At 33.2% G+C, this 6,018-nt stretch overlaps 1 non-coding gene across 1 annotated transcript; it reads right to left on the bottom strand.

The window, feature by feature from the left end:
• Nucleotides 1-612: 612 nt before the first annotated feature.
• On the bottom strand, nt 613-686 carry TRNAA-UGC. Its single transcript has one exon. It is a non-coding gene; the product is annotated as a tRNA-Ala (tRNA).
• Between the last annotated feature and the right edge of the window lie 5,332 nt (nt 687-6,018).

The raw sequence follows: 6,018 nt of genomic DNA, 5'->3' as shown, positions 1-6,018 counted from the left end.
GTGTCTGAGTGGCTAAGTTTAATTCTGGGATGAAGAATTAGCAAAAAAAAAAAAAAAAAAACTCGTCTCCAGGCTCAAGTCATATTCCCAGTGTTTTAGCAGTAATGGAAGTACTTTTTTGATTTCCATCTATCTGACTCTCCAGTCTATGAGCTGGTTCTGAATTTGAAAATTAAAGAAATGAATGTCATTTATTTGACATTATAATATTCCAACAGAAACATTTTAATTAATATCTTTAAATATAAGAGTTTACCAAAGGTGTGAAAAATGACTCTTCAATAAGGTTGTAGCAAAGATGCCACAGTCTTAACAATTACATTGCAAAATTGAAATATCCATGTGCATCTCCTAAAAGTATGGTCCTCTTTTCATATTTCCAATGACGGTGAATAGAGCTATTATTCATATAGTAGTATAAGTCAGAGCCTACAATTCGTTCTTTTTTTTCACTTTATTTTTTCCTCTTTAATTAACCCCTCCCCCCACATCCACCCCTGCCCCATTGATGTTGCCATTTCCTCTTAAGAACTGGATCTCTGAAGGCAGGGTGTCTCCTCCCACATGCTTGTTGTGTGCACCTGGGGCCTGGTGCATCTGGGGTGTGGTCTGTGGCTCCACCTGGGGCACGAACCCAGGACCTTCTACATGCAAAGCAAACGCGCTAACCACTACACTATGGAGCCACCCCTACAACTTATTCTTGATACTATTTTATTCTTTATGATCTATTTATCTTGCTAAAGCCTATAGGTCTTATCTTCTAAAAACTCTTGAATCTCATGATCTCTTTTATTTCCAGTTCAGCCACCAAAGTCTATTTTGTCATTAGCTCTTGACTTAATTTATTTTTTAAATACATATTTCCTGTATCTAATTTATACTTTATATGTCAGTTAAAGTAATTTATATCACTCCCTACTGTTTCTTATATTTTTCTTTAAGAATATTGCCATTATTTTATGATAAATGCTCAAATCCATAACTTGATTGAAATGACATAAATGTTTACCAGTCTATCAAAATTTGTGTTTTTTTCTTTTTTATAGTGTAGACTTGTCAAGGCAATTACCTAGCATAGTATTACATTTCTCAGTTTTCTTTCCTTTGTTTTTCTAGTTCTCACTAACGGAATATGAATGGAAGTAATAATTATCCTTTCTAGCTTAGGGTTTTAGAAAGTCACTAGAGTTTCTCAATTCTATCTCTTCCTTTCTAAAGATGCAGACAGCTCTAAGATTGCAGGGATGGCAGAATCACAAGACAGTAGCAGATTGGGTACTGAATCACCCCCTGCAAAAAGCCATCTACCATTCACAATTATTATATTAGACTTTCATGTAAATGAAAAATAAACTTCATTATGTTAAGCCACTGATATTTTGGGATTTGCATATTTGAGTAGCTAGTATTATTCTAGCTTATATAGCCTACATGGTCTAAGATCATCTAGCATATCTTATCCCTGAAGCCTCACTTTGTATGACTTTCTTTTGTCTCTCTATATTCTCTTCACTGGGCTTTATTCAGTTCATTGAATGGTTTATTTTATCACAGACCTTCTGCCTGGACTGCCCTTTAATACCTTTATGAAGTTTACTTCCAAGCATCAGTAGCAGACAGACAGTGCTCAGCTCAGATATCCTAGTATCCTAGGATCTTTTTTTTTTTTTTCTACCAATTCTGTGTACTTCCTCAACTTCTTTCTATATACTTTTGCATCTAAGAGGTCACATCTAATATTTTCTTTAAAGGATTGCTCTTATTCTACCATTATGTGTTGCTCTGCCTAACCAAACACTGGTTTGACTTTTGCCTCCTTTCCTTTCCTGCTTTTCCCACTCTTGTGAGCACTCTCTTAATAAATCACTTGCACAAAAATACTCAACTCAGGATCTGTACTTTGATGAATCCAATCTAAAGCAGCATTTCTTGGATCTCAATTTAAATGTCACTTACTCGGGACCACTTTCCCTGATGTCCAAAAAGATAATGTTCTCTATATCAGGGGTCTCCAAACCCTGGGCCACGGACCAATGCCGGTCCTGTTAGGAACCCCGCTGCACAGCAGGAGGAGAGCCACAATCAAATGAGCGGAGCTTCATTAGTATTTGCATCCACTCCTCAGTGCTAGCATCACCGTCTCAGCTCCACCTCAGATCATCAGGCATGAGATTCTCATATGAGCACCAATCTCTGACGCCAAAAGAGTTGAGGACCGCTGCTCTATATGATGCTTTTATGATATCAAGAATTCGACTATAGGGAGTATTTTGTTTTTGCTTAGCGCCTGGCATAAAGTTGACTCACAGTAAATACTGAATGAATAAATGGAGCAAAAAAAAGGGAAGAAAGGACTAAAATAGAGAGGATAGCATTCCTATTAGCGATGGCATAGAAGAAGCCTAGCTTTATAAAAAAGAAATTCGCTGTAATGTTTTCAAATTTTTTAATCTCTCATTCCAATTGGGGAATCAAATTAAACTCCAATCAGTTTAAAAATTACAGAAAATGATTTAGGGGAATTATTTTTGGGGAGTGTTTATCATTTCAAATATTTTATTAACTACTAACAACCAGTTGATTTTTTTTCTCCACCAAGTCAAATTAGAATTTCCTATAAGATGTCAACAAAAGCACCCTAAATAATTCCTCTATATGAATAGTCTTTATTCAATTAATAGTTATTTGTTGAGCTCTATTTTGCCCTAGGCATTTTGTTAGCCATTAGAAAGAAATACAGGAGTAACATAGATATGCATATTTCTTAGCTTAATGAGGCCTTAAATATTACAGTAATTTGAAAGTTATATGTTTAATTGTTACTATTCTAAATTTTTGAATATGTGATGATTATGTAAATATTAGAACTCCTTAAAGGTACATATGCCTACAATGTTATCGTGGTGCTGATTGGAGTGATATGAAGGCTTTTTGATTTTCGATTTTGCTTTTTTTGTCTCCTGGTCCTTCGCAAATTAGCCTCTAAGAATTGCTTATTACCAGAAAGATCTTTGGGTCAATTTACACTCTCCCAATCCCCTGTAATAGATACTGTGCTGGAAAGCTGGAATGAGCAGGGATTAGAAAGAGATTTATATTTGTGTACAGGCCTCTTTAGGGAACAGTTGAGACTCCTAATGGAAGACAAAGTACAAATGTTTTGGAGGTATGCACTTACCTGTAGACCTGGGAAAGCCACCTGAGCCTGCAAAGGCAGTGGAAGGCCAGGAGGGGTTGATTGGAATTCTTAATGTTGAGGTATGAGGATTAGGCTATCCAAGACCTTATAGAACTTGCAAAGGTAGGGCAGTCTGACAGCAGCAGAAATTCTACTCTGTAGAGTTTGCCTGAGGTGATGTGAAGCAGCTGAGCAAGGAAATCTGCTGTGCCTAGAGATTGCAGTGTGGGCAATCCACCTGTGAATAATCAATTTTTGGCTGATGATTGTATATGCCGCTGGGTGTTTTTGAAATACTCATTTTTACTAGGATAGGTTCTCATAATAATTAGCTGTTCTATAATCTGCTGCATCTTTCAAAAGTGATTTTTATTAAGCAGAATTACCCTCTGTTTTAAAGCTGGCAATTCAGACTCACGTGTTACTTATTTGTAATTATTCCAGATCTTTTCACTGAGGCGACTCATTATTATTTTGCAGTCATTTATATTAATAATGATTGTCATGTAAAAATACAAACATGCTTGCAGGATATTACAATGTCAACAGCTGCCAATTCCTAGGTAAAATGATTTTGTTTATGAGAATCACTATTCCTTGAGGATTTGCATCTATTTCTTGAATATAGAAGTTTTTTTCTTTCTTTTTCTTTGTCTTTTTTTTTTTTTTTTTGGACAAAGTTGTTCAAGTGGAGTTTACAGAAGTTTCTTGTTGTAGTAGTTACTAAAACTATTCAAATAGGGAAAGGTATTTTTATGTGCCCAGAAATGTAAGATGTAGGAGATCTTGTTTATTTTAGAACTGCATAAAACTCATGTCTCAGTCCTATGCAGGTAAAAACAAGAACAATTATTTAATAATAATAATAATAATAATAATAAACAATGTTCAGACTGTTTCTACATAGAAAAGGGAAAAACAATTTCTGAACTACTCAGAATTCAAATGATTTGAGTGGGTAAAGAACAGTTTGAAGTAGGTGAAACATGTAGGTTGCTCCTTTTTGTAATTGCATGAGTTTCAACTTAATGTAAAACTATCTGTAGTAAAATAATGACTTGGAGAATATGTGGAAACAATAAATCTTTAAGTTGTCTTGTGTAGAAAGATTTTCCATGTAGTGAAGGGCCATCTTGATTCATCCCTCAGGAGATAAGGGTCAGATAATGTAAAATTAGGTTAAAATTTGCCTCGAATTGAAGATAATTTTTGCCTTCTCTAGGTGGTATATTTTGTTAAAGCAACTGAAAAGGAGCAGATGATTGTGCAGAAAATGATCTGAGAAGACTTGAACAAAGGTGAGAAGATGGAGGGAGCAGAGAGACCATCCTGAAAGATGGAAAATGGAGGGAAATGTATATACTGGAATGTGGCTCTGTCTCACATGGTCTTCCTCTTGTGATAATCTCTGACAGCAAATGTCTCAACAATATATTTAGTGAATAGCAAAGCTTCATCCAGAAACTGAACTTACATTGTATAATTTTAATGGATTTTTTTAAACAAAAAGAATTCATGAATTATGGATAAATATGATTCTTCATAGAAGAGGTTTATGTCTAAGGTATCACATACTATTTTTTACAGATAATCTGTAGCATTTGTATTGAACTTCCTTAAATTACACAGTATATTTTAAATATAAATTATCTAGTTTGAGTTAAAAAAACAATATCAAAAAGAACTTATTTGAACAATTTTATAGATCAAAATATTAAGACTTAAATGTTAAAGGAGTTTTCTAAGAATCACAAAAATAATATTTGATCAAGGCAAGAAATGTACGTGTATGTGAAAATGGTTTTTAATCAAGAAATAAATTGCTATATATTTTAATTTATTTTATATATTTTAATTTATTTTAATTATATATATTTATATATTTTACTTTATTATGTGACATGAGCAAGAATTTTGAAGATTTTCTTTTTCCCTTCCACTTTTTGTAAAGAAAGGATGAGAGTAATAATTCCAAATTAATGAAATTCAAACACAATAAAAAGTCCATAGTTATAGGCTGCATACAAGATAAGTAAGTACCTTAGGGAAGTTTTAAATTCATTGTACTATTATACCTATTCCCCTAAATAACATTTTTTTTTTTTAGATTATTACATTTAAATTTTTTCCTTTAAAGTTTTAAATATATGCATTAATGCACATGCATATTCATATGTATTTGCACTCTCTGGGACAAAATTTAAGAATATCAACCACAACAATAGCAGTAATAATGACAAATGCTGCCAATCATTTTACTTTACAGTGTGCTGGACTTTGTGTACTTAAAGAATCTCATTTAATCATTATAAAACCTACAGGTATAGCTATTTTTTTGTATGATATATTGCTAATCTAAAGCTCAGAGAGGTTGAAAAACTTGACATAGTTGGGATTTATAAGTCTAGTGTACCAAATAAGCCAATAGGGTCTTAAAACAAAGAATGTAAAAAATGTTTATTGATCTACATACTACCTAAAGCATTGATTAGACAATATGTGGTATATGGGAAACCCTATTGTTTGAAAAGTGATGGTTGTTTTTATATATATATATAAAATGTGTGTATATATAATGTGTATACATTATATATATATACATATATATATATATAAATTCTCCTCGTATTTTTATTACTTTATTTTCCAAACAAGTGTCAGCATGACAGATGGCAGCACAGGTAAGAGAAGAATGTAATACAATGTGTTTTGTGTTTTTAAGCCACTAGCAAGTCTTGCAAAGGTCAGGTACTGAACATGACTACGATAATTCTAAACCTGTCTTTGGAGCCATCAAATCACATAAAACTCAGCCATATGAAAACAAGTCTTCAGCC

Source organism: Rousettus aegyptiacus, unplaced genomic scaffold, assembly GCF_014176215.1.
Source record: "Rousettus aegyptiacus isolate mRouAeg1 unplaced genomic scaffold, mRouAeg1.p scaffold_m13_p_2, whole genome shotgun sequence".
NCBI classification, from domain to species: Eukaryota; Metazoa; Chordata; class Mammalia; order Chiroptera; family Pteropodidae; genus Rousettus; species Rousettus aegyptiacus.
The sequence above is the reverse complement of the archived record's forward strand: the minus strand, read 5'-3'. Positions and strand labels throughout refer to the sequence as shown.